The sequence below is a fragment of the Pseudophryne corroboree genome, chromosome 4 (assembly GCF_028390025.1).
Source record: "Pseudophryne corroboree isolate aPseCor3 chromosome 4, aPseCor3.hap2, whole genome shotgun sequence".
In the NCBI taxonomy this organism is placed as follows: Eukaryota; Metazoa; Chordata; class Amphibia; order Anura; family Myobatrachidae; genus Pseudophryne; species Pseudophryne corroboree.
The window spans coordinates 63,196,468-63,224,243 of record NC_086447.1 but is presented as its reverse complement, the minus strand read 5'-3'; the positions used below and the strand labels follow the sequence as shown (position 1 = coordinate 63,224,243).

Here is a 27,776-nt window from a genome sequence, read left to right as displayed (position 1 = left end):
AAAAGTGTGGTACTCATTCGATTGCAGCTTTGCATTGTACTCAAGTTCTACTATTTTCTAGTGTTCTAAGGGTCATCTCAGAGTATAAAGCAATAAAAACCATTACACTTTGCCAGAGTTCAAGGACACCATAGTTTCCACAGCTGATGAGGATGCAAGTAGATGATCATTCCACACTTTAAATTGCTGTTAGACTTCTTCACCGGAGTCTGGGTTATCATCAGAATCCCCTACCTTATGTAATGAATGGCATGGATATTGATCAAGAATTGCCAAGTAGAGGACAGTCTTACATTCTGTTTTATCAGCAGTGTCAGAACTTGGAAGAAGGGCACATAGGATACAGGCTATGACTGCCTCCTGGGCATTTCTGACTAAGGCTTCACCAGGTATTTTGTACAGAGTTGATATGTGTTTATCTTTTCATGCATTGATTGATCACTAATTACTTGACATTCAAGCCCAAATCCATCCTCCATAGGTTCACAATGTGTTTAAAGATGTCTGTCCTTCTTAATCAATTAGTTTTGCTGTATCGTGTGATTTGTTCTTTTATGAAACTACTGCTTTTATAGTTCATTTCCCAGTGAAATGAAAACTCTGTTTCATAATTACCATATACTTGACATCAGTGTTTGGAGAATGTCAGTAGGTATGATATGGTAACTGCTGGTTAAATAAGGAAACACAGTATCCACAGAATATAATCTACCACTGAGCTACATCACATTTCATAGAATGATCAATTATTTTTCATAATTGGTGTTAATTCTTGCCCATTACTGTAGAGTGCATTCATGCATTTGTTGGTCTTGGGCTCTTCTGAAGAGGTTACATACAGATAAGTAAGAATCTATATTTTGCAAAACATGGAGATGCTGGGGATTGAACCCGGGGCCTCATACAGCAAAGCATGCGCTCTACCACTGAGCTACATCCCCTTTGAGTTGGTGTGTTTTGATACCGAGCGATTGCTGTTGTGCATAGTACTCAAGTTCTACTACTTCCACTGTTCTAAGGTTAAACTCAGAGCACGGAGCAAAGATAACAATTATACCTTGCTGTATAGATTTCAAGGATACTGTAGGTATCATATGATAACTTTTATTTCAACGAGGAAACACAGATTCTGGGGAATATAATCTACCACTGAGCAACATCACATTTTATAGACTGGTCAATAATTTTTCATAGTTTGATTGAAACTTTTCCAATTTCTCTAGAGTATTTTAATGCATTTGTTGATCTGGAGAGGTTACATAGAGTTAAGAAAGAATCTACATTTTGCAAAACATGGAGATGCCGGGGATTAAAGCCGGGGCCTCATACATGCGAAGCATGCGTTCTACCACTGAGCTACATCCCCTGTGAAAAAGTGTGGTACTCATTCGATTGCAGCTTTGCATTGTACTCAAGTTCTACTATTTTCTAGTGTTCTAAGGGTCATCTCAGAGTATAAAGCAATAAAAACCATTACACTTTGCCAGAGTTCAAGGACACCATAGTTTCCACAGCTGATGAGGATGCAAGTAGATGATCATTCCACACTTTAAATTGCTGTTAGACTTCTTCACCGGAGTCTGGGTTATCATCAGAATCCCCTACCTTATGTAATGAATGGCATGGATATTGATCAAGTATTGCCAAGTAGAGGACAGTCTTACATTCTGTTTTATCAGCAGTGTCAGAACTTGGAAGAAGGGCACATAGGATACAGGCTATGACTGCCTCCTGGGCATTGCTGACTAAGGCTTCACCAGGTATTTTGTACAGAGTTGATATGTGTTTATCTTTTCATGCATTGATTGATCACTAATTACTTGACATTCAAGCCCAAATCCATCCTCCATAGGTTCACAATGTGTTTAAAGATGTCTGTCCTTCTTAATCAATTAGTTTTGCTGTATCGTGTGATTTGTTCTTTTATGAAACTACTGCTTTTATAGTTCATTTCCCAGTGAAATTAAAACTCTGTTTCATAATTACCATATACTTGACATCAGTGTTTGGAGAATGTCAGTAGGTATGATATGGTAACTGCTGGTTAAATAAGGAAACACAGTATCCACAGAATATAATCTACCACTGAGCTACATCACATTTAATAGAATGATCAATTATTTTTCATAATTGGTGTTAATTCTTGCCCATTACTGTAGAGTGCATTCATGCATTTGTTGGTCTTGGGCTCTTCTGAAGAGGTTACATACAGATAAGTAAGAATCTATATTTTGCAAAACATGGAGATGCTGGGGATTGAACCCGGGGCCTCATACAGCAAAGCATGCGCTCTACCACTGAGCTACATCCCCTTTGAGTTGGTGTGTTTTGATACCGAGCGATTGCTGTTCTGCATAGTACTCAAGTTCTACTACTTCCACTGTTCTAAGGTTAAACTCAGAGCACGGAGCAAAGATAACAATTATACCTTGCTGTATAGATTTCAAGGATACTGTAGGTATCATATGATAACTTTTATTTCAATGAGGAAACACAGATTCTGGGGAATATAATCTACCACTGAGCAACATCACATTTTATAGACTGGTCAATAATTTTTCATAGTTTGATTGAAACTTTTCCAATTTCTCTAGAGTATTTTAATGCATTTGTTGATCTGGAGAGGTTACATAGAGTTAAGAAAGAATCTACATTTTGCAAAACATGGAGATGCCGGGGATTAAAGCCGGGGCCTCATACATGCGAAGCATGCGTTCTACCACTGAGCTACATCCCCTGTGAAAATGTGTGGTACTCATTCGATTGCAGCTTTGCATTGTACTCAAGTTCTACTATTTTCTAGTGTTCTAAGGGTCATCCCAGAGTATAAAGCAATAAAAACCATTACACTTTGCCAGAGTTCAAGGACACCATAGTTTCCACAGCTGATGAGGATGCAAGTAGATGATCATTCCACACTTTAAATTGCTGTTAGACTTCTTCACCGGAGTCTGGGTTATCATCAGAATCCCCTAACTTATGTAATGAATGGCATGGATATTGATCAAGTATTGCCAAGTAGAGGACAGTCTTACATTCTGTTTTATCAGCAGTGTCAGAACTTGGAAGAAGGGCACATAGGATACAGGCTATGACTGCCTCCTGGGCATTTCTGACTAAGGCTTCACCAGGTATTTTGTACAGAGTTGATATGTGTTTATCTTTTCATGCATTGATTGATCACTAATTACTAGAGATGAGCGGGTTCGGTTTCTCTGAATCCGAACCCGCCCGAACTTCATGTTTTTTTTCACGGGTCCGAGCGACTCGGATCTTCCCGCCTTGCTCGGTTAACCCGAGCGCGCCCGAACGTCATCATGACGCTGTCGGATTCTCGCGAGACTCGGATTCTATATAAGGAGCCGCGCGTCGCCGCCATTTTCACACGTGCATTGAGATTGATAGGGAGAGGACGTGGCTGGCGTCCTCTCCGTTATAGTAGAAAAGAGTAAAGACTGAGTGACTTAGTTATAATTGTGGGGAGGATTGGGGACGGGGAGCAGCTGTTAGGGAGTACAGTGATTTAGATTAGGAGAGAGAGAGAGAGAGAGAGATTGACCTGATTTACTGGAGCTTAGGAGTACTGTAGAAGAGAGTGCAGAGTTTACTAGTGACTGACCACAGTGACCACCAGACAGTGCAGTTTTATTTAATATATCCGTTCTCTGCCTGAAAAAAACGATACACACAGTGACTCAGTCACATACCATATCTGTGACTGTGTGCACTGCTCACTCAGCCCAGTGTGCTGCATCATCTATGTATATATATTATATATCTGACTGTGCTCAGCTCACACAGCTTATAATTGTGGGGGAGACTGGGGAGCACTGCAGTGCCAGTTATAGGTTATAGCAGGAGCCAGGAGTACATATTATATTAAAATTAAACAGTGCACACTTTTGCTGCAGGAGTGCCACTGCCAGTGTGACTGACCAGTGACCTGACCAATCTGACCACCAGTATAGTTAGTAGTATACTATATTGTGATTGCCTGAAAAAGTTAAACACTCGTCGTGTGACTTCACTTGTGTGGTGTTTTTTTTTTTATTCTATAAAAAACTCATTCTGCTGACAGACAGTGTCCAGCAGGTCCGTCATTATATAATATATATACCTGTCCGGCTGGCTGCAGTAGTGATATATATATATTTTTTATATCATTATTTATCATCCAGTCGCAGCAGACACAGTACGGTAGTTCACGGCTGTAGCTACCTCTGTGTCGGCACTCGGCAGTCCGTCCATAATTGTATACCACCTAACCGTGGTTTTTTTTTCTTTCTTCTTTATACATACATAGTACTACGACATCTCTTTATCAACCAGTCTATATTAGCAGCAGACACAGTACAGTACGGTAGTTCACGGCTGTGGCTACCTCTGTGTCGGCACTCGGCAGTCCGTCCATAATTGTATACCACCTACCCGTGGTTTTTTTTTCTTTCTTCTTTATACATACATACTACGACATCTCTTTATCAACCAGTCTATATTAGCAGCAGACACAGTACAGTACGGTAGTTCACGGCTGTGGCTACCTCTGTGTCGGCACTCGGCAGTCCGTCCATAATTGTATACCACCTAACCGTGGTTTTTTTTTCTTTCTTCTTTATACATACATACTACGACATCTCTTTATCAACCAGTCTATATTAGCAGCAGACACAGTACAGTACGGTAGTTCACGGCTGTGGCTACCTCTGTGTCGGCACTCGGCAGTCCGTCCATAATTGTATACCACCTAACCGTGGTTTTTTTTTCTTTCTTCTTTATACATACATACTACGACATCTCTTTATCAACCAGTCTATATTAGCAGCAGACACAGTACAGTACGGTAGTTCACGGCTGTGGCTACCTCTGTGTCGGCACTCGGCAGTCCGTCCATAATTGTATACCACCTAACCGTGTTTTTTTTTTCTTTCTTCTTTATACATACATACTACGACATCTCTTTATCAACCAGTCTATATTAGCAGCAGACACAGTACAGTATGGTAGTTCACGGCTGTGGCTACCTCTGTGTCGGCACTCGGCAGTCCGTCCATAATTGTATACCACCTAACCGTGGTTTTTTTTTCTTTCTTCTTTATACATACATACTACGACATCTCTTTATCAACCAGTCTATATTAGCAGCAGACACAGTACAGTACGGTAGTTCACGGCTGTGGCTACCTCTGTGTCGGCACTCGGCAGTCCGTCCATAATTGTATACCACCTAACCGTGGTTTTTTTTTCTTTCTTCTTTATACATACATACTACGACATCTCTTTATCAACCAGTCTATATTAGCAGCAGACACAGTACAGTACGGTAGTTCACGGCTGTGGCTACCTCTGTGTCGGCACTCGGCAGTCCGTCCATAATTGTATACCACCTAACCGTGGTTTTTTTTTCTTTCTTCTTTATACATACATACTACGACATCTCTTTATCAACCAGTCTATATTAGCAGCAGACACAGTACAGTACGGTAGTTCACGGCTGTGGCTACCTCTGTGTCGGCACTCGGCAGTCCGTCCATAATTGTATACCACCTAACCGTGGTTTTTTTTTCTTTCTTCTTTATACATACATACTATGACATCTCTTTATCAACCAGTCTATATTAGCAGCAGACACAGTACAGTACGGTAGTTCACGGCTGTGGCTACCTCTGTGTCGGCACTCGGCAGTCCGTCCATAATTGTATACCACCTAACTGTGGTTTTTTTTTCTTTCTTCTTTATACATACATACTACGACATCTCTTTATCAACCAGTCTATATTAGCAGCAGACACAGTACAGTACGGTAGTTCACGGCTGTGGCTACCTCTGTGTCGGCACTCGGCAGTCCGTCCATAATTGTATACCACCTAACCGTGGTTTTTTTTTCTTTCTTCTTTATACATACATACTATGACATCTCTTTATCAACCAGTCTATATTAGCAGCAGACACAGTACAGTACGGTAGTTCACGGCTGTGGCTACCTCTGTGTCGGCACTCGGCAGTCCGTCCATAATTGTATACCACCTAACTGTGGTTTTTTTTTTTTTCTTCTTTATACATACATACTACGACATCTCTTTATCAACCAGTCTATATTAGCAGCAGACACAGTACAGTACGGTAGTTCACGGCTGTGGCTACCTCTGTGTCGGCACTCGGCAGTCCGTCCATAATTGTATACTAGTATCCATCCATCTCCATTGTTTACCTGAGGTGCCTTTTAGTTGCGCCTATTAAAATATGGAGAACAAAAATGTTGAGGTTCCAAAATTAGGGAAAGATCAAGATCCACTTCCACCTCGTGCTGAAGCTGCTGCCACTAGTCATGGCCGAGACGATGAAATGCCAGCAACGTCGTCTGCCAAGGCCGATGCCCAATGTCATAGTACAGAGCATGTCAAATCCAAAACACCAAATATCAGTAAAAAAAGGACTCCAAAACCTAAAATAAAATTGTCGGAGGAGAAGCGTAAACTTGCCAATATGCCATTTACCACACGGAGTGGCAAGGAACGGCTGAGGCCCTGGCCTATGTTCATGGCTAGTGGTTCAGCTTCACATGAGGATGGAGGCACTCAGCCTCTTGCTAGAAAAATGAAAAGACTCAAGCTGGCAAAAGCACCGCAAAGAACTGTGCATTCTTCGAAATCCCAAATCCACAAGGAGAGTCCAATTGTGTCGGTTGCGATGCCTGACCTTCCCAACACTGGACGTGAAGAGCATGCGCCTTCCACCATTTGCACGCCCCCTGCAAGTGCTGGAAGGAGCACCCGCAGTCCAGTTCCTGATAGTCAGATTGAAGATGTCAGTGTTGAAGTACACCAGGATGAGGAGGATATGGGTGTTGCTGGCGCTGGGGAGGAAATTGACCAGGAGGACTCTGATGGTGAGGTGGTTTGTTTAAGTCAGGCACCCGGGGAGACACCTGTTGTCCGTGGGAGGAATAGGGCCGTTGACATGCCAGGTGAAAATACCAAAAAAATCAGCTCTTCGGTGTGGAGGTATTTCAACAGAAATGCGGACAACAGGTGTCAAGCCGTGTGTTCCCTTTGTCAAGCTGTAATAAGTAGGGGTAAGGACGTTAACCACCTCGGAACATCCTTCCTTATACGTCACCTGCAGCGCATTCATAATAAGTCAGTGACAAGTTCAAAAACTTTGGGTGACAGCGGAAGCAGTCCACTGACCAGTAAATCCCTTCCTCTTGTAACCAAGCTCACGCAAACCACCCCACCAACTCCCTCAGTGTCAATTTCATCCTTCCCCAGGAATGCCAATAGTCCTGCAGGCCATGTCACTGGCAATTCTGACGATTCCTCTCCTGCCTGGGATTCCTCCGATGCATCCTTGCGTGTAACGCCTACTGCTGCTGGCGCTGCTGTTGTTGCTGCTGGGAGTCGATGGTCATCCCAGAGGGGAAGTCGTAAGACCACTTTTACTACTTCCACCAAGCAATTGACTGTCCAACAGTCCTTTGCGAGGAAGATGAAATATCACAGCAGTCATCCTACTGCAAAGCGGATAACTGAGGCCTTGGCATCCTGGGTGGTGAGAACCGTGGTTCCGGTATCCATCATTACTGCAGAGCCAACTAGAGACTTGTTGGAGGTACTGTGTCCCCGGTACCAAATACCATCTAGGTTCCATTTCTCTAGGCAGGCGATACCGAAAATGTACACAGACCTCAGAAAAAGAGTCACCAGTGTCCTAAAAAATGCAGCTGTACCCAATGTCCACTTAACCACGGACATGTGGACAAGTGGAGCAGGGCAGGGTCAGGACTATATGACTGTGACAGCCCACTGGGTAGATGTATGGACTCCCGCCGCAAGAACAGCAGCGGCGGCACCAGTAGCAGCATCTCGCAAACGCCAACTCTTTCCTAGGCAGGCTACGCTTTGTATCACCGGTTTCCAGAATACGCACACAGCTGAAAACCTCTTACGGCAACTGAGGAAGATCATCGCGGAATGGCTTACCCCAATTGGACTCTCCTGTGGATTTGTGGCATCGGACAACGCCAGCAATATTGTGTGTGCATTAAATATGGGCAAATTCCAGCACGTCCCATGTTTTGCACATACCTTGAATTTGGTGGTGCAGAATTTTTTAAAAAACGACAGGGGCGTGCAAGAGATGCTGTCGGTGGCCAGAAGAATTGCGGGACACTTTCGGCGTACAGGCACCACGTACAGAAAACTGGAGCACCACCAAAAACTACTGAACCTGCCCTGCCATCATCTGAAGCAAGAAGTGGTAACGAGGTGGAATTCAACCCTCTATATGCTTCAGAGGTTGGAGGAGCAGCAAAAGGCCATTCAAGCCTATACAACTGAGCACGATATAGGAGGTGGAATGCACCTGTCTCAAGTGCAGTGGAGAATGATTTCAACGTTGTGCAAGGTTCTGATGCCCTTTGAACTTGCCACACGTGAAGTCAGTTCAGACACTGCCAGCCTGAGTCAGGTCATTCCCCTCATCAGGCTTTTGCAGAAGAAGCTGGAGGCATTGAAGAAGGAGCTAAAAGGGAGCGATTCCGCTAGGCATGTGGGACTTGTGGATGCAGCCCTTAATTCGTTTAACAAGGATTCACGGGTGGTCAATCTGTTGAAATCAGAGCACTACATTTTGGCCACCGTGCTCGATCCTAGATTTAAAACCTACCTTGGATCTCTCTTTCCGGCAGACACAAGTCTGCTGGGGTGCAAAGACCTGCTGGTGACAAAATTGTCAAGTCAAGCGGAACGCGACCTGTCAACATCTCCTCCTTCACATTCTCCCGCAACTGGGGGTGCGAGGAAAAGGCTCAGAATTCCGAGCCCACCCGCTGGCGGTGATGCAGGGCAGTCTGGAGCGACTGCTGATGCTGACATCTGGTCCGGACTGAAGGACCTGACAACGATTACGGACATGTCGTCTACTGTCACTGCATATGATTCTCTCAACATTGAAAGAATGGTGGAGGATTATATGAGTGACCGCATCCAAGTAGGCACGTCACACAGTCCGTACTTATACTGGCAGGAAAAAGAGGCAATTTGGAGGCCCTTGCACAAACTGGCTTTATTCTACCTAAGTTGCCCTCCCACAAGTGTGTACTCCGAAAGAGTGTTTAGTGCCGCCGCTCACCTTGTCAGCAAACGGCGTACGAGGTTACATCCAGAAAATGTGGAGAAGATGATGTTCATTAAAATGAATTATAATCAATTCCTCCGCGGAGACATTGACCAGCAGCAATTGCCTCCACAAAGTACACAGGGAGCTGAGATGGTGGATTCCAGTGGGGACGAATTGATAATCTGTGAGGAGGGGGATGTACACGGTGATATATCGGAGGATGATGATGAGGTGGACATCTTGCCTCTGTAGAGCCAGTTTGTGCAAGGAGAGATTAATTGCTTCTTTTTTGGGGGGGGGTCCAAACCAACCCGTCATATCAGTCACAGTCGTGTGGCAGACCCTGTCACTGAAATGATGGGTTGGTTAAAGTGTGCATGTCCTGTTTTGTTTATACAACATAAGGGTGGGTGGGAGGGCCCAAGGACAATTCCATCTTGCACCTCTTTTTTCTTTTATTTTTCTTTGCGTCATGTGCTGTTTGGGGAGGGTTTTTTGGAAGGGCCATCCTGCGTGACACTGCAGTGCCACTCCTAAATGGGCCCGGTGTTTGTGTCGGCCACTAGGGTCGCTTATCTTACTCACACAGTCAGCTACCTCATTGCGCCTCTTTTTTTCTTTGCGTCATGTGCTGTTTGGGGAGGGTTTTTTGGAAGGGACATCCTGCGTGACACTGCAGTGCCACTCCTAAATGGGCCCGGTGTTTGTGTCGGCCACTAGGGTCGCTTATCTTACTCACACAGTCAGCTACCACATTGCGCCTCTTTTTTTCTTTGCGTCATGTGCTGTTTGGGGAGGGTTTTTTGGAAGGGACATCCTGCGTGACACTGCAGTGCCACTCCTAGATGGGCCAGGTGTTTGTGTCGGCCACTAGGGTCGCTTAGCTTAGTCATCCAGCGACCTCGGTGCAAATTTTAGGACTAAAAATAATATTGTGAGGTGTGAGGTATTCAGAATAGACTGAAAATGAGTGGAAATTATGGTTTTTGAGGTTAATAATAATATGGGATCAAAATGACCCCCAAATTCTATGATTTAAGCTGTTTTTTAGGGTTTTTTGAAAAAAACACCCGAATCCAAAACACACCCGAATCCGACACAAAAAATTCGGTGAGGTTTTGCCAAAACGCGGTCGAACCCAAAACACGGCCGCGGAACCGAACCCAAAACCAAAACACAAAACCCGAAAAATTTCAGGCGCTCATCTCTACTAATTACTTGACATTCAAGCCCAAATCCATCCTCCATAGGTTCACAATGTGTTTAAAGATGTCTGTCCTTCTTAATCAATTAATTTTGCTGTATCGTGTGATTTGTTCTTTTATGAAACTACTGCTTTTATAGTTCATTTCCCAGTGAAATTAAAACTCTGTTTCATAATTACCATATACTTGACATTAGTGTTTGGAGAATGTCAGTAGGTATGATATGGTAACTGCTGGTTAAATAAGGAAACACAGTATCCACAGAATATAATCTACCACTGAGCTACATCACATTTAATAGAATGATCAATTATTTTTCATAATTGGTGTTAATTCTTGCCCATTACTGTAGAGTGCATTCATGCATTTGTTGGTCTTGGGCTCTTCTGAAGAGGTTACATACAGATAAGTAAGAATCTATATTTTGCAAAACATGGAGATGCTGGGGATTGAACCCGGGGCCTCATACAGCAAAGCATGCGCTCTACCACTGAGCTACATCCCCTTTGAGTTGGTGTGTTTTGATACCGAGCGATTGCTGTTCTGCATAGTACTCAAGTTCTACTACTTCCACTGTTCTAAGGTTAAACTCAGAGCACGGAGCAAAGATAACAATTATACCTTGCTGTATAGATTTCAAGGATACTGTAGGTATCATATGATAACTTTTATTTCAATGACGAAACACAGATTCTGGGGAATATAATCTACCACTGAGCAACATCACATTTTATAGACTGGTCAATAATTTTTGATAGTTTGATTGAAACTTTTCCAATTTCTCTAGAGTATTTTAATGCATTTGTTGATCTGGAGAGGTTACATAGAGTTAAGAAAGAATCTACATTTTGCAAAACATGGAGGTGCTGGGGATTGAACCCGGGGCCTCATACATGCAAAGCATGCGCTCTACCACTGAGCTACATCCCCTGTGAAAAAGTGTGGTACTCATTCGATTGCAGCTTTGCATTGTACTCAAGTTCTACTATTTTCTAGTGTTCTAAGGGTCATCTCACAGTATAAAGCAATAAAAACCATGACACTTTGCCAGAGTTCAAGGACACCATAGTTTCCACAGCTGATGAGGATGCAAGTAGATGATCATTCCACACTTTAAATTGCTGTAAGACTTCTTCACTGGAGTCTGGGTTATCATCAGAATCCCCTACCTTATGTAATGAATGGCATGGATATTGATCAAGTATTGCCAAGTAGAGGACAGTCTTACATTCTGTTTTATCAGCAGTGTCAGAACTTGGAAGAAGGGCACATAGGATACAGGCTATGACTGCCTCCTGGGCATTGCTGACTAAGGCTTCACCAGGTATTTTGTACAGAGTTGATATGTGTTTATCTTTTCATGCATTGATTGATCACTAATTACTTGACATTCAAGCCCAAATCCATCCTCCATAGGTTCACAATGTGTTTAAAGATGTCTGTCCTTCTTAATCAATTAGTTTTGCTGTATCGTGTGATTTGTTCTTTTATGAAACTACTGCTTTTATAGTTCATTTCCCAGTGAAATTAAAACTCTGTTTCATAATTACCATATACTTGACATCAGTGTTTGGAGAATGTCAGTAGGTATGATATGGTAACTGCTGGTTATATAAGGAAACACAGTATCCACAGAATATAATCTACCACTGAGCTACATCACATTTAATAGAATGATCAATTATTTTTCATAATTGGTGTTAATTCTTGCCCATTACTGTAGAGTGCATTCATGCATTTGTTGGTCTTGGGCTCTTCTGAAGAGGTTACATACAGATAAGTAAGAATCTATATTTTGCAAAACATGGAGATGCTGGGGATTGAACCCGGGGCCTCATACAGCAAAGCATGCGCTCTACCACTGAGCTACATCCCCTTTGAGTTGGTGTGTTTTGATACCGAGCGATTGCTGTTCTGCATAGTACTCAAGTTCTACTACTTCCACTGTTCTAAGGTTAAACTCAGAGCACGGAGCAAAGATAACAATTATACCTTGCTGTATAGATTTCAAGGATACTGTAGGTATCATATGATAACTTTTATTTCAATGACGAAACACAGATTCTGGGGAATATAATCTACCACTGAGCAACATCACATTTTATAGACTGGTCAATAATTTTTCATAGTTTGATTGAAACTTTTCCAATTTCTCTAGAGTATTTTAATGCATTTGTTGATCTGGAGAGGTTACATAGAGTTAAGAAAGAATCTACATTTTGCAAAATATGGAGGTGATGGGGATTGAACCCGGGGCCTCATACATGCAAAGCATGCGCTCTACCACTGAGCTACATCCCCTGTGAAAAAGTGTGGTACTCATTCGATTGCAGCTTTGCATTGTACTCAAGTTCTACTATTTTCTAGTGTTCTAAGGGTCATCTCAGAGTATAAAGCAATAAAAACCATGACACTTTGCCAGAGTTCAAGGACACCATAGTTTCCACAGCTGATGAGGATGCAAGTAGATGATCATTCCACACTTTAAATTGCTGTAAGACTTCTTCACTGGAGTCTGGGTTATCATCAGAATCCCCTACCTTATGTAATGAATGGCATGGATATTGATCAAGTATTGCCAAGTAGAGGACAGTCTTACATTCTGTTTTATCAGCAGTGTCAGAACTTGGAAGAAGGGCACATAGGATACAGGCTATGACTGCCTCCTGGGCATTGCTGACTAAGGCTTCACCAGGTATTTTGTACAGAGTTGATATGTGTTTATCTTTTCATGCATTGATTGATCACTAATTACTTGACATTCAAGCCCAAATCCATCCTCCATAGGTTCACAATGTGTTTAAAGATGTCTGTCCTTCTTAATCAATTAGTTTTGCTGTATCGTGTGATTTGTTCTTTTATGAAACTACTGCTTTTATAGTTCATTTCCCAGTGAAATTAAAACTCTGTTTCATAATTACCATATACTTGACATCAGTGTTTGGAGAATGTCAGTAGGTATGATATGGTAACTGCTGGTTATATAAGGAAACACAGTATCCACAGAATATAATCTACCACTGAGCTACATCACATTTAATAGAATGATCAATTATTTTTCATAATTGGTGTTAATTCTTGCCCATTACTGTAGAGTGCATTCATGCATTTGTTGGTCTTGGGCTCTTCTGAAGAGGTTACATACAGATAAGTAAGAATCTATATTTTGCAAAACATGGAGATGCTGGGGATTGAACCCGGGGCCTCATACAGCAAAGCATGCGCTCTACCACTGAGCTACATCCCCTTTGAGTTGGTGTGTTTTGATACCGAGCGATTGCTGTTCTGCATAGTACTCAAGTTCTACTACTTCCACTGTTCTAAGGTTAAACTCAGAGCACGGAGCAAAGATAACAATTATACCTTGCTGTATAGATTTCAAGGATACTGTAGGTATCATATGATAACTTTTATTTCAATGACGAAACACAGATTCTGGGGAATATAATCTACCACTGAGCAACATCACATTTTATAGACTGGTCAATAATTTTTCATAGTTTGATTGAAACTTTTCCAATTTCTCTAGAGTATTTTAATGCATTTGTTGATCTGGAGAGGTTACATAGAGTTAAGAAAGAATCTACATTTTGCAAAATATGGAGGTGATGGGGATTGAACCCAGGGCCTCATACATGCAAAGCATGCGCTCTACCACTGAGCTACATCCCCTGTGAAAAAGTGTGGTACTCATTCGATTGCAGCTTTGCATTGTACTCAAGTTCTACTATTTTCTAGTGTTCTAAGGGTCATCTCAGAGTATAAAGCAATAAAAACCATGACACTTTGCCAGAGTTCAAGGACACCATAGTTTCCACAGCTGATGAGGATGCAAGTAGATGATCATTCCACACTTTAAATTGTTGTAAGACTTCTTCACCGGAGTCTGGGTTATCATCAGAATCCCCTACCTTATGTAATGAATGGCATGGATATTGATCAAGTATTGCCAAGTAGAGGACAGTCTTACATTCTGTTTTATTAGCAGTGTCAGAACTTGGAAGAAGGGCACATAGGATACAGGCTATGACTGCCTCCTGGGCATTGCTGACTAAGGCTTCACCAGGTATTTTGTACAGAGTTGATATGTGTTTATCTTTTCATGCATTGATTGATCACTAATTACTTGACATTCAAGCCCAAATCCATCCTCCATAGGTTCACAATGTGTTTAAAGATGTCTGTCCTTCTTAATCAATTAGTTTTGCTGTATCGTGTGATTTGTTCTTTTATGAAACTACTGCTTTTATAGTTCATTTCCCAGTGAAATTAAAACTCTGTTTCATAATTACCATATACTTGACATTAGTGTTTGGAGAATGTCAGTAGGTATGATATGGTAACTGCTGGTTAAATAAGGAAACACAATATCCACAGAATATAATCTACCACTGAGCTACATCACATTTAATAGAATGATCAATTATTTTTCATAATTGGTGTTAATTCTTGCCCATTACTGTAGAGTGCATTCATGCATTTGTTGGTCTTGGGCTCTTCTGAAGAGGTTACACACAGATAAGTAAGAATCTATATTTTGCAAAACATGGAGATGCCGGGGATTGAACCCAGGACCTCATACATGCAAAGCATGCGCTCTACCACTGAGCTACATCCCCTTTGAGTTGGGGTGCTTTGATACCGAGCGATTGCCGTTCTGCATAGTACTCAAGTTCTACTACTTCCACTGTTCTAAGGTTAAACTCAGAGCACGGAGCAAAGATAACAATTATACCTTGCTGTATAGATTTCAAGGATACTGTAGGTATCATATGATAACTTTTATTTCAATGAGGAAACACAGATTCTGGGGAATATAATCTACCACTGAGCAACATCACATTTTATAGACTGGTCAATAATTTTTCATAGTTTGATTGAAACTTTTCCAATTTCTCTAGAGTATTTTAATGCATTTGTTGATCTGGAGAGGTTACAAAGAGTTAAGAAAGAATCTACATTTTGCAAAACATGGAGATGCCGGGGATTAAAGCTGGGGCCTCATACATGCGAAGCATGCGTTCTAACACTGAGCTACATCCCCTGTGAAAAAGTGTGGTACTCATTCGATTGCAGCTTTGCATTGTACTCAAGTTCTACTATTTTCTAGTGTTCTAAGGGTCATCTCAGAGTATAAAGCAATAAAAACCATTACACTTTGCCAGAGTTCAAGGACACCATAGTTTCCACAGCTGATGAGGATGCAAGTAGATGATCATTCCACACTTTAAATTGCTGTTAGACTTCTTCACCGGAGTCTGGGTTATCATCAGAATCCCCTACCTTATGTAATGAATGGCATGGATATTGATCAAGAATTGCCAAGTAGAGGACAGTTTTACATTCTGTTTTATCAGCAGTGTCAGAACTTGGAAGAAGGGCACATAGGATACAGGCTATGACTGCCTCCTGGGCATTGCTGACTAAGGCTTCACCAGGTATTTTGTACAGAGTTGATATGTGTTTATCTTTTCATGCATTGATTGATCACTAATTACTTGACATTCAAGCCCAAATCCATCCTCCATAGGTTCACAATGTGTTTAAAGATGTCTGTCCTTCTTAATCAATTAGTTTTGCTGTATCGTGTGATTTGTTCTTTTATGAAACTACTGCTTTTATAGTTCATTTCCCAGTGAAATTAAAACTCTGTTTCATAATTACCATATACTTGACATCAGTGTTTGGAGAATGTCAGTAGGTATGATATGGTAACTGCTGGTTAAATAAGGAAACACAGTATCCACAGAATATAATCTACCACTGAGCTACATCACATTTAATAGAATGATCTATTATTTTTCATAATTGGTGTTAATTCTTGCCCATTACTGTAGAGTGCATTCATGCATTTGTTGGTCTTGGGCTTTTCTGAAGAGGTTACATACAGATAAGTAAGAATCTATATTTTGCAAAACATGGAGATGCTGGGGATTAAACCCGGGGCCTCATACAGCAAAGCATGCGCTCTACCACTGAGCTACATCCCCATTGAGTTGGTGTGTTTTGATACCGAGCGATTGCTGTTCTGCATAGTACTCAAGTTCTACTACTTCCACTGTTCTAAGGTTAAACTCAGAGCACGGAGCAAAGATAACAATTATACCTTGCTGTATAGATTTCTAGGATACTGTAGGTATCATATGATAACTTTTATTTCAATGACGAAACACAGATTCTGGGGAATATAATCTACCACTGAGCAACATCACATTTTATAGACTGGTCAATAATTTTTCATAGTTTGATTGAAACTTTTCCAATTTCTCTAGAGTATTTTAATGCATTTGTTGATCTGGAGAGGTTACATAGAGTTAAGAAAGAATCTACATTTTGCAAAACATGGAGATGCCGGGGATTAAAGCCGGGGCCTCATACATGCGAAGCATGCGTTCTACCACTGAGCTACATCCCCTGTGAAAAAGTGTGGTACTCATTCGATTGCAGCTTTGCATTGTACTCAAGTTCTACTATTTTCTAGTGTTCTAAGGGTCATCTCAGAGTATAAAGCAATAAAAACCATTACACTTTGCCAGAGTTCAAGGACACCATAGTTTCCACAGCTGATGAGGATGCAAGTAGATGATCATTCCACACTTTAAATTGCTGTTAGACTTCTTCACCAGAGTCTGGGTTATCATCAGAATCCCCTACCTTATGTAATGAATGGCATGGATATTGATCAAGTATTGCCAAGTAGAGGACAGTCTTACATTCTGTTTTATCAGCAGTGTCAGAACTTGGAAGAAGGGCACATAGGATACAGGCTATGACTGCCTCCTGGGCATTTCTGACTAAGGCTTCACCAGGTATTTTGTACAGAGTTGATACGTGTTTATCTTTTCATGCATTGATTGATCACTAATTACTTGACATTCAAGCCCAAATCCATCCTCCATAGGTTCACAATGTGTTTAAAGATGTCTGTACTTCTTAATCAATTAGTTTTGCTGTATCGTGTGATTTGTTCTTTTATGAAACTACTGCTTTTATAGTTAATTTCCGAGTGAAATTAAAACTCTATTTCATAATTACCATATACTTGACATCAGTGTTTGGAGAATGTCAGTAGGTATGATATGGTAACTGCTGGTTAAATAAGGAAACACAGTATCCACAGAATATAATCTACCACTGAGCTACATCACATTTAATAGAATGATCAATTATTTTTCATAATTGGTGTTAATTCTTGCCCATTACTGTAGAGTGCATTCATGCATTTGTTGGTCTTGGGCTCTTCTGAAGAGGTTACATACAGATAAGTAAGAATCTATATTTTGCAAAACATGGAGATGCTGGGGATTGAACCCGGGGCCTCATACAGCAAAGCATGCGCTCTCCCACTGAGCTACATCCCCTTTGAGTTGGTGTGCTTTGATACCGAGCGATTGCCGTTCTGCATAGTACTCAAGTTCTACTACTTCCACTGTTCTAAGGTTAAACTCAGAGCACGGAGCAAAGATAACAATTATACCTTGCTGTATAGATTTCAAGGATACTGTAGGTATCATATGATAACTTTTATTTCAATGAGGAAACACAGATTCTGGGGAATATAATCTACCACTGAGCAACATCACATTTTATAGACTGGTCAATAATTTTTCAACTTTTCCAATTTCTCTAGAGTATTTTAATGCATTTGTTAATCTGGAGAGGTTACATAGAGTTAAGAAAGAATCTACATTTTGCAAAACATGGAGATGCCGGGGATTAAAGCCGGGGCCTCATATATGCAAAGCATGCGCTCTACCACTGAGCTACATCCCCTGTGAACAAGAGTGGTACTCATTCGATTGCAGCTTTGCATTGTACTCAAGTTCTACTATTTTCTAGTGTTCTAAGGGTCATCTCAGAGTATAAAGCAATAAAAACCATTACACTTTGCCAGAGTTCAAGGACACCATAGTTTCCACAGCTGATGAGGATGCAAGTAGATGATCATTCCACACTTTAAATTGCTGTTAGACTTCTTCACCGGAGTCTGGGTTATCATCAGAATTCCCTACCTTATGTAATGAATGGCATGGATATTGATCAAGTATTGCCAAGTAGAGGACAGTCTTACATTCTGTTTTATCAGCAGTGTCAGAACTTGGAAGAAGGGCACATAGGATGCAGGCTATGACTGCCTCCTGGGCATTGCTGACTAAGGCTTCACCAGGTATTTTGTACAGAGTTGATATGTGTTTATCTTTTCATGCATTGATTGATCACCAATTACTTGACATTAAAGCCCAAATCCATCCTCCATAGGTTCACAATGTGTTTGAAGATGTCTGTCCTTCTTAATCAATTAGTTTTGCTGTATCGTGTGATTTGTTCTTTTATGAAACTACTGCTTTTATAGTTCATTTCCCAGTGAAATTAAAACTCTGTTTCATAATTACCATATACTTGACATCAGTGTTTGGAGAATGTCAGTAGGTATGATATGGTAACTGCTGGTTAAATAAGGAAACACAGTATCCACAGAATATAATCTACCACTGAGCTACATCACATTTAATAGAATGATCAATTATTTTTCATAATTGGTGTTTATTCTTGCCCATTACTGTAGAGTGCATTCATGCATTTGTTGGTATTGGGCTCTTCTGAAGAGGTTACATACAGATGAGTAAGAATCTATATTTTGCAAAACATGGAGATGCCGGGGATTGAACCCGGGGCCTCATACATGCGAAGCATGCGCTCTACCACTGAGCTACATCCCCTTTGAGTTGGTGCGTTTTGATACCGAGCGATTGCTGTTCTGCATAGTACTCAAGTTCTACTACTTCCACTGTTCTAAGGTTAAACTCAGAGCACGGAGCAAAGATAACAATTATACCTTGCTGTATAGATTTCAAGGATACTGTAGGTATCATATGATAACTTTTATTTCAATGAGGAAACACAGATTCTGGGGAATATAATCTACCACTTAGCAACATCACATTTTATAGACTAGTCAATAATTTTTCATAGTTTGATTGAAACTTTTCCAATTTCTCTAGAGTATTTTAATGCATTTGTTGATCTGGAGAGGTTACATAGAGTTAAGAAAGAATCTACATTTTGTAAAACATGGAGATACCGGGAATTGAACCCAGGGCCTCATACATGCGAAGCGTGCGCTCTACCACTGAGCTACATCCCCTGTGAAAAAGTGTGGTACTCATTCGATTGCAGCTTTGCATTGTACTCAAGTTCTACTATTTTCTAGTGTTCTAAGGGTCATCTCAGAGTATAAAGCAATAAAAATCATTACACTTTGCCAGAGTTCAAGGACACCATAGTTTCCACAGCTGATGAGGATGCAAGTAGATGATTATTCCACACTTTAAATTGCTGTTAGACTTCTTCCCCGGAGTCTGGGTTATCATCAGAATCCCCTACCTTATGTATTGAATGGCATGGATATTGATCAAGTATTGCCAAGTAGAGGACAGTCTTACATTCTGTTTTATCAGCAGTGTCAGAACTTGGAAGAAGGGCACATAGGATACAGGCTATGACTGCCTCCTGGGCATTGCTGACTAAGGCTTCACCAGGTATTTTGTACAGAGTTGATATGTGTTTATCTTTTCATGCATTGATTGATCACTAATTACTTGACATTCAAGCCCAAATCCATCCTCCATAGGTTCACAATGTGTTTAAAGATGTCTGTCCTTCTTAATCAATTAGTTTTGCTGTATCGTGTGATTTGTTCTTTTATGAAACTACTGCTTTTATAGTTCATTTCCCAGTGAAATTAAAACTCTGTTTCATAATTACCATATACTTGACATCAGTGTTTGGAGAATGTCAGTAGGTATGATATGGTAACTGCTGGTTAAATAAGGAAACACAGTATCCACAGAATATAATCTACCACTGAGCTACATCACATTTAATAGAATGATCAATTATTTTTCATAATTGGTGTTAATTCTTGCCCATTACTGTAGAGTGCATTCATGCATTTGTTGGTCTTGGGCTCTTCTGAAGAGGTTACACACAGATAAGTAAGAATCTATATTTTGCAAAACATGGAGATGCCAGGGATTGAACCCGGGGCCTCATACATGCAAAGCATGCGCTTTACCACTGAGCTACATCCCCTTTGAGTTGGTGTGCTTTGATACCGAGCGATTGCCGTTCTGCATAGTTCTCAAGTTCTACTACTTCCACTGTTCTAAGGTTAAACTCAGAGCACGGAGCAAAGATAACAATTATACCTTGCTGTATAGATTTCAAGGATACTGTAGGTATCATATGATAACTTTTATTTCAATGAGGAAACACAGATTCTGGGGAATATAATCTACCACTGAGCAACATCACATTTTATAGACTGGTCAATAATTTTTCATAGTTTGATTGAAACTTTTCCAATTTCTCTAGAGTATTTTAATGCATTTGTTGATCTGGAGAGGTTACATAGAGTTAAGAAAGAATCTACATTTTGCAAAACATGGAGATGCCGGGGATTGAACCCGGGGCCTCATACATGCGAAGCATGCGCTTTACCACTGAGCTACATCCCCTGTGAAAAAGTGTGGTACTCATTCGATTGCAGCTTTGCATTGTACTCAAGTTCTACTATTTTCTAGTGTTCTAAGGGTCATCTCAGAGTATAAAGCAATAAAAACCATTACACTTTGCCAGAGTTCAAGGACACCATAGTTTCCACAGCTGATGAGGATGCAATTAGATGATCATTCCACACTTTAAATTGCTGTTAGACTTCTTCACCGGAGTCTGGGTTATCATCAGAATCCCCTACCTTATGTAATGAATGGCATGGATATTGATCAAGTATTGCCAAGTAGAGGACAGTCTTACATTCTGTTTTATCAGCAGTGTCAGAACTTGGAAGAAGGGCACATAGGATACAGGCTATGACTGCCTCCTGGGCATTGCTGACTAAGGCTTCACCAGGTATTTTGTACAGAGTTGATATGTGTTTATCTTTTCATGCATTGATTGATCACTAATTACTTGACATTCAAGCCCAAATCCATCCTCCATAGGTTCACTATGTGTTTAAAGATGTCTGTCCTTCTTAATCAATTAGTTTTGCTGTATCGTGTGATTTGTTCTTTTATGAAACTACTGCTTTTATAGTTCATTTCCCAGTGAAATTAAAACTCTGTTTCATAATTACCATATACTTAACATCAGTGTTTGGAGAATGTCAGTAGGTATGATATGGTAACTGCTGGTTAAATAAGGAAACACAGTATCCACAGAATATAATCTACCACTGAGCTACATCACATTTAATAGAATGATCAATTATTTTTCATAATTGGTGTTAATTCTTGCCCATTACTGTAGAGTGCATTCATGCATTTGTTGGTCTTGGGCTCTTCTGAAGAGGTTACATACAGATAAGTAAGAATCTATATTTTGCAAAACATGGAGATGCTGGGGATTGAACCCGGGGCCTCATACAGGAAAAGCATGCGCTCTACCACTGAGCTACATCCCCTTTGAGTTGGTGTGTATTGATACTGAGCGATTGCTGTTCTGCATAGTACTCAAGTTCTACTACTACCACTGTTCTAAGGTTAAACTCAGAGCACGGAGCAAAGATAACAATTATACCATGCTGTATAGATTTCAAGGATACTGTAGGTATCATATAATAACTTTTATTTCAATGAGGAAACACAGATTCTGAGGAATATAATCTACCACTGAGCAACATCACATTTTATAGACTGGTCAATAATTTTTCATAGTTTGATTGAAATTTTTCCAATTTCTCTAGAGTATTTTAATGCATTTGTTGATCTGGAGAGGTTACATAGAGTTAAGAAAGAATCTACATTTTGCAAAACATGGAGATGCCGGGGATTGAACCCGGGGCCTCATACATGCGAAGCATGCCTTCTACCACTGAGCTACATCCCCTGTGAAAAAGTGTGGTACTCATTCGATTGCAGCTTTGCATGGTACTCAAGTTCTACTATTTTCTAGTGTTCTAAGGGTTATCTCAGAGTATAAAGCAATAAAAACCATTACACTTTGCCAGAGTTCAAGGACACCATAGTTTCCACAGCTGATGAGGATGCAAGTAGATGATCATTCCACACTTTAAATTGCTGTTAGACTTCTTCACCGGAGTCTGGGTTATCATCAGAATCCCCTACCTTATGTAATGAATGGCATGGATATTGATCAAGTATTGCCAAGTAGAGGACAGTCTTACATTCTGTTTTATCAGCAGTGTCAGAACTTGGAAGAAGGGCACATAGGATACAGGCTATGACTGCCTCCTGGGCATTGCTGACTAAGGCTTCACCAGGTATTTTGTACAGAGTTGATATGTGTTTATCTTTTCATGCATTGATTGATCACTAATTACTTGACATTCAAGCCCAAATCCATCCTCCATAGGTTCACAATGTGTTTAAAGATGTCTGTCCTTCTTAATCAATTAGTTTTGCTGTATCGTGTGATTTGTTCTTTTATGAAACTACTGCTTTTATAGTTCATTTCCCAGTGAAATTAAAACTCTGTTTCATAATTACCATATACTTGACATCAGTGTTTGGAGAATGTCAGTAGGTATGATATGGTAACTGCTGGTTAAATAAGGAAACACAGTATCCACAGAATATAATCTACCACTGAGCTACATCACATTTAATAGAATGATCAATTATTTTTCATAATTGGTGTTTATTCTTGCCCATTACTGTAGAGTGCATTCATGCATTTGTTGGTATTGGGCTCTTCTGAAGAGGTTACATACAGATGAGTAAGAATCTATATTTTGCAAAACATGGAGATGCCGGGGATTGAACCCGGGGCCTCATACATGCGAAGCATGCGCTCTACCACTGAGCTACATCCCCTTTGAGTTGGTGCGTTTTGATACCGAGCGATTGCTGTTCTGCATAGTACTCAAGTTCTACTACTTCCACTGTTCTAAGGTTAAACTCAGAGCACGGAGCAAAGATAACAATTATACCTTGCTGTATAGATTTCAAGGATACTGTAGGTATCATATGATAACTTTTATTTCAATGAGGAAACACAGATTCTGGGGAATATAATCTACCACTTAGCAACATCACATTTTATAGACTAGTCAATAATTTTTCATAGTTTGATTGAAACTTTTCCAATTTCTCTAGAGTATTTTAATGCATTTGTTGATCTGGAGAGGTTACATAGAGTTAAGAAAGAATCTACATTTTGTAAAACATGGAGATACCGGGAATTGAACCCAGGGCCTCATACATGCGAAGCGTGCGCTCTACCACTGAGCTACATCCCCTGTGAAAAAGTGTGGTACTCATTCGATTGCAGCTTTGCATTGTACTCAAGTTCTACTATTTTCTAGTGTTCTAAGGGTCATCTCAGAGTATAAAGCAATAAAAATCATTACACTTTGCCAGAGTTCAAGGACACCATAGTTTCCACAGCTGATGAGGATGCAAGTAGATGATTATTCCACACTTTAAATTGCTGTTAGACTTCTTCCCCGGAGTCTGGGTTATCATCAGAATCCCCTACCTTATGTATTGAATGGCATGGATATTGATCAAGTATTGCCAAGTAGAGGACAGTCTTACATTCTGTTTTATCAGCAGTGTCAGAACTTGGAAGAAGGGCACATAGGATACAGGCTATGACTGCCTCCTGGGCATTGCTGACTAAGGCTTCACCAGGTATTTTGTACAGAGTTGATATGTGTTTATCTTTTCATGCATTGATTGATCACTAATTACTTGACATTCAAGCCCAAATCCATCCTCCATAGGTTCACAATGTGTTTAAAGATGTCTGTCCTTCTTAATCAATTAGTTTTGCTGTATCGTGTGATTTGTTCTTTTATGAAACTACTGCTTTTATAGTTCATTTCCCAGTGAAATTAAAACTCTGTTTCATAATTACCATATACTTGACATCAGTGTTTGGAGAATGTCAGTAGGTATGATATGGTAACTGCTGGTTAAATAAGGAAACACAGTATCCACAGAATATAATCTACCACTGAGCTACATCACATTTAATAGAATGATCAATTATTTTTCATAATTGGTGTTAATTCTTGCCCATTACTGTAGAGTGCATTCATGCATTTGTTGGTCTTGGGCTCTTCTGAAGAGGTTACACACAGATAAGTAAGAATCTATATTTTGCAAAACATGGAGATGCCAGGGATTGAACCCGGGGCCTCATACATGCAAAGCATGCGCTTTACCACTGAGCTACATCCCCTTTGAGTTGGTGTGCTTTGATACCGAGCGATTGCCGTTCTGCATAGTTCTCAAGTTCTACTACTTCCACTGTTCTAAGGTTAAACTCAGAGCACGGAGCAAAGATAACAATTATACCTTGCTGTATAGATTTCAAGGATACTGTAGGTATCATATGATAACTTTTATTTCAATGAGGAAACACAGATTCTGGGGAATATAATCTACCACTGAGCAACATCACATTTTATATACTGGTCAATAATTTTTCATAGTTTGATTGAAACTTTTCCAATTTCTCTAGAGTATTTTAATGCATTTGTTGATCTGGAGAGGTTACATAGAGTTAAGAAAGAATCTACATTTTGCAAAACATGGAGATGCCGGGGATTGAACCCGGGGCCTCATACATGCGAAGCATGCGCTCTACCACTGAGCTACATCCCCTGTGAAAAAGTGTGGTACTCATTCGATTGCAGCTTTGCATTGTACTCAAGTTCTACTATTTTCTAGTGTTCTAAGGGTCATCTCAGAGTATAAAGCAATAAAAACCATTACACTTTGCCAGAGTTCAAGGACACCATAGTTTCCACAGCTGATGAGGATGCAATTAGATGATCATTCCACACTTTAAATTGCTGTTAGACTTCTTCACCGGAGTCTGGGTTATCATCAGAATCCCCTACCTTATGTAATGAATGGCATGGATATTGATCAAGTATTGCCAAGTAGAGGACAGTCTTACATTCTGTTTTATCAGCAGTGTCAGAACTTGGAAGAAGGGCACATAGGATACAGGCTATGACTGCCTCCTGGGCATTGCTGACTAAGGCTTCACCAGGTATTTTGTACAGAGTTGATATGTGTTTATCTTTTCATGCATTGATTGATCACTAATTACTTGACATTCAAGCCCAAATCCATCCTCCATAGGTTCACTATGTGTTTAAAGATGTCTGTCCTTCTTAATCAATTAGTTTTGCTGTATCGTGTGATTTGTTCTTTTATGAAACTACTGCTTTTATAGTTAATTTCCCAGTGAAATTAAAACTCTATTTCATAATTACCATATACTTGACATCAGTGTTTGGAGAATGTCAGTAGGTATGATATGGTAACTGCTGGTTAAATAAGGAAACACAGTATCCACAGAATATAATCTACCACTGAGCTACATCACATTTAATAGAATGATCAATTATTTTTCATAATTGGTGTTAATTCTTGCCCATTACTGTAGAGTGCATTCATGCATTTGTTGGTCTTGGGCTCTTCTGAAGAGGTTACATACAGATAAGTAAGAATCTATATTTTGCAAAACATGGAGATGCTGGGGATTGAACCCGGGGCCTCATACAGCAAAGCATACGCTCTCCCACTGAGCTACATCCCCTTTGAGTTGGTGTGCTTTGATACCGAGCGATTGCCGTTCTGCATAGTACTCAAGTTCTACTACTTCCACTGTTCTAAGGTTAAACTCAGAGCACGGAGCAAAGATAACAATTATACCTTGCTGTATAGATTTCAAGGATACTGTAGGTATCATATGATAACTTTTATTTCAATGAGGAAACACAGATTCTGGGGAATATAATCTACCACTGAGCAACATCACATTTTATAGACTGGTCAATAATTTTTCAACTTTTCCAATTTCTCTAGAGTATTTTAATGCATTTGTTAATCTGGAGAGGTTACATAGAGTTAAGAAAGAATCTACATTTTGCAAAACATGGAGATGCCGGGGATTAAAGCCGGGGCCTCATATATGCAAAGCATGCGCTCTACCACTGAGCTACATCCCCTGTGAACAAGAGTGGTACTCATTCGATTGCAGCTTTGCATTGTACTCAAGTTCTACTATTTTCTAGTGTTCTAAGGGTCATCTCAGAGTATAAAGCAATAAAAACCATTACACTTTGCCAGAGTTCAAGGACACCATAGTTTCCACAGCTGATGAGGATGCAAGTAGATGATCATTCCACACTTTAAATTGCTGTTAGACTTCTTCACCGGAGTCTGGGTTATCATCAGAATTCCCTACCTTATGTAATGAATGGCATGGATATTGATCAAGTATTGCCAAGTAGAGGACAGTCTTACATTCTGTTTTATCAGCAGTGTCAGAACTTGGAAGAATGGCACATAGGATGCAGGCTATGACTGCCTCCTGGGCATTGCTGACTAAGGCTTCACCAGGTATTTTGTACAGAGTTGATATGTGTTTATCTTTTCATGCATTGATTGATCACCAATTACTTGACATTAAAGCCCAAATCCATCCTCCATAGGTTCACAATGTGTTTGAAGATGTCTGTCCTTCTTAATCAATTAGTTTTGCTGTATCGTGTGATTTGTTCTTTTATGAAACTACTGCTTTTATAGTTCATTTCCCAGTGAAATTAAAACTCTGTTTCATAATTACCATATACTTGACATCAGTGTTTGGAGAATGTCAGTAGGTATGATATGGTAACTGCTGGTTAAATAAGGAAACACAGTATCCACAGAATATAATCTACCACTGAGCTACATCACATTTAATAGAATGATCAATTATTTTTCATAATTGGTGTTTATTCTTGCCCATTACTGTAGAGTGCATTCATGCATTTGTTGGTATTGGGCTCTTCTGAAGAGGTTACATACAGATGAGTAAGAATCTATATTTTGCAAAACATGGAGATGCCGGGGATTGAACCCGGGGCCTCATACATGCGAAGCATGCGCTCTACCACTGAGCTACATCCCCTTTGAGTTGGTGCGTTTTGATACCGAGCGATTGCTGTTCTGCATAGTACTCAAGTTCTACTACTTCCACTGTTCTAAGGTTAAACTCAGAGCACGGAGCAAAGATAACAATTATACCTTGCTGTATAGATTTCAAGGATACTGTAGGTATCATATGATAACTTTTATTTCAATGAGGAAACACAGATTCTGGGGAATATAATCTACCACTTAGCAACATCACATTTTATAGACTAGTCAATAATTTTTCATAGTTTGATTGAAACTTTTCCAATTTCTCTAGAGTATTTTAATGCATTTGTTGATCTGGAGAGGTTACATAGAGTTAAGAAAGAATCTACATTTTGTAAAACATGGAGATACCGGGAATTGAACCCAGGGCCTCATACATGCGAAGCGTGCGCTCTACCACTGAGCTACATCCCCTGTGAAAAAGTGTGGTACTCATTCGATTGCAGCTTTGCATTGTACTCAAGTTCTACTATTTTCTAGTGTTCTAAGGGTCATCTCAGAGTAT

General features: G+C 40.2%; 21 non-coding genes across 21 annotated transcripts; all 21 read right to left on the bottom strand.

The window, feature by feature from the left end:
• Positions 1 to 1,294: 1,294 nt before the first annotated feature.
• Positions 1,295 to 1,366, bottom strand: TRNAA-CGC (transfer RNA alanine (anticodon CGC)). Its single transcript has one exon. It is a non-coding gene; the product is annotated as a tRNA-Ala (tRNA).
• A 1,299-nt stretch (positions 1,367 to 2,665) lies between these two features.
• On the bottom strand, positions 2,666 to 2,737 carry TRNAA-CGC (transfer RNA alanine (anticodon CGC)). Its single transcript has one exon. It is a non-coding gene; the product is annotated as a tRNA-Ala (tRNA).
• An 8,443-nt stretch (positions 2,738 to 11,180) lies between these two features.
• TRNAA-UGC (transfer RNA alanine (anticodon UGC)) lies at positions 11,181 to 11,252 on the bottom strand. Its single transcript has one exon. It is a non-coding gene; the product is annotated as a tRNA-Ala (tRNA).
• A 1,299-nt stretch (positions 11,253 to 12,551) lies between these two features.
• On the bottom strand, positions 12,552 to 12,623 carry TRNAA-UGC (transfer RNA alanine (anticodon UGC)). The gene has a single exon. It is a non-coding gene; the product is annotated as a tRNA-Ala (tRNA).
• Positions 12,624 to 13,922: 1,299 nt separating this feature from the next.
• Positions 13,923 to 13,994, bottom strand: TRNAA-UGC (transfer RNA alanine (anticodon UGC)). The gene has a single exon. It is a non-coding gene; the product is annotated as a tRNA-Ala (tRNA).
• Positions 13,995 to 14,869: 875 nt separating this feature from the next.
• On the bottom strand, positions 14,870 to 14,941 carry TRNAA-UGC (transfer RNA alanine (anticodon UGC)). Its single transcript has one exon. It is a non-coding gene; the product is annotated as a tRNA-Ala (tRNA).
• A 1,724-nt stretch (positions 14,942 to 16,665) lies between these two features.
• Positions 16,666 to 16,737, bottom strand: TRNAA-CGC (transfer RNA alanine (anticodon CGC)). The gene has a single exon. It is a non-coding gene; the product is annotated as a tRNA-Ala (tRNA).
• Positions 16,738 to 18,023: 1,286 nt separating this feature from the next.
• Positions 18,024 to 18,095, bottom strand: TRNAA-UGC (transfer RNA alanine (anticodon UGC)). Its single transcript has one exon. It is a non-coding gene; the product is annotated as a tRNA-Ala (tRNA).
• Positions 18,096 to 18,970: 875 nt separating this feature from the next.
• Positions 18,971 to 19,042, bottom strand: TRNAA-CGC (transfer RNA alanine (anticodon CGC)). The gene has a single exon. It is a non-coding gene; the product is annotated as a tRNA-Ala (tRNA).
• Positions 19,043 to 19,395: 353 nt separating this feature from the next.
• On the bottom strand, positions 19,396 to 19,467 carry TRNAA-CGC (transfer RNA alanine (anticodon CGC)). The gene has a single exon. It is a non-coding gene; the product is annotated as a tRNA-Ala (tRNA).
• Positions 19,468 to 20,342: 875 nt separating this feature from the next.
• On the bottom strand, positions 20,343 to 20,414 carry TRNAA-UGC (transfer RNA alanine (anticodon UGC)). The gene has a single exon. It is a non-coding gene; the product is annotated as a tRNA-Ala (tRNA).
• Positions 20,415 to 20,767: 353 nt separating this feature from the next.
• TRNAA-CGC (transfer RNA alanine (anticodon CGC)) lies at positions 20,768 to 20,839 on the bottom strand. Its single transcript has one exon. It is a non-coding gene; the product is annotated as a tRNA-Ala (tRNA).
• An 875-nt stretch (positions 20,840 to 21,714) lies between these two features.
• On the bottom strand, positions 21,715 to 21,786 carry TRNAE-UUC (transfer RNA glutamic acid (anticodon UUC)). Its single transcript has one exon. It is a non-coding gene; the product is annotated as a tRNA-Glu (tRNA).
• A 353-nt stretch (positions 21,787 to 22,139) lies between these two features.
• On the bottom strand, positions 22,140 to 22,211 carry TRNAA-CGC (transfer RNA alanine (anticodon CGC)). The gene has a single exon. It is a non-coding gene; the product is annotated as a tRNA-Ala (tRNA).
• An 875-nt stretch (positions 22,212 to 23,086) lies between these two features.
• Positions 23,087 to 23,158, bottom strand: TRNAA-CGC (transfer RNA alanine (anticodon CGC)). The gene has a single exon. It is a non-coding gene; the product is annotated as a tRNA-Ala (tRNA).
• Positions 23,159 to 23,511: 353 nt separating this feature from the next.
• On the bottom strand, positions 23,512 to 23,583 carry TRNAA-CGC (transfer RNA alanine (anticodon CGC)). Its single transcript has one exon. It is a non-coding gene; the product is annotated as a tRNA-Ala (tRNA).
• An 875-nt stretch (positions 23,584 to 24,458) lies between these two features.
• TRNAA-UGC (transfer RNA alanine (anticodon UGC)) lies at positions 24,459 to 24,530 on the bottom strand. The gene has a single exon. It is a non-coding gene; the product is annotated as a tRNA-Ala (tRNA).
• A 353-nt stretch (positions 24,531 to 24,883) lies between these two features.
• On the bottom strand, positions 24,884 to 24,955 carry TRNAA-CGC (transfer RNA alanine (anticodon CGC)). The gene has a single exon. It is a non-coding gene; the product is annotated as a tRNA-Ala (tRNA).
• A 1,286-nt stretch (positions 24,956 to 26,241) lies between these two features.
• Positions 26,242 to 26,313, bottom strand: TRNAA-UGC (transfer RNA alanine (anticodon UGC)). Its single transcript has one exon. It is a non-coding gene; the product is annotated as a tRNA-Ala (tRNA).
• Positions 26,314 to 27,188: 875 nt separating this feature from the next.
• Positions 27,189 to 27,260, bottom strand: TRNAA-CGC (transfer RNA alanine (anticodon CGC)). Its single transcript has one exon. It is a non-coding gene; the product is annotated as a tRNA-Ala (tRNA).
• Positions 27,261 to 27,613: 353 nt separating this feature from the next.
• TRNAA-CGC (transfer RNA alanine (anticodon CGC)) lies at positions 27,614 to 27,685 on the bottom strand. Its single transcript has one exon. It is a non-coding gene; the product is annotated as a tRNA-Ala (tRNA).
• Between the last annotated feature and the right edge of the window lie 91 nt (positions 27,686 to 27,776).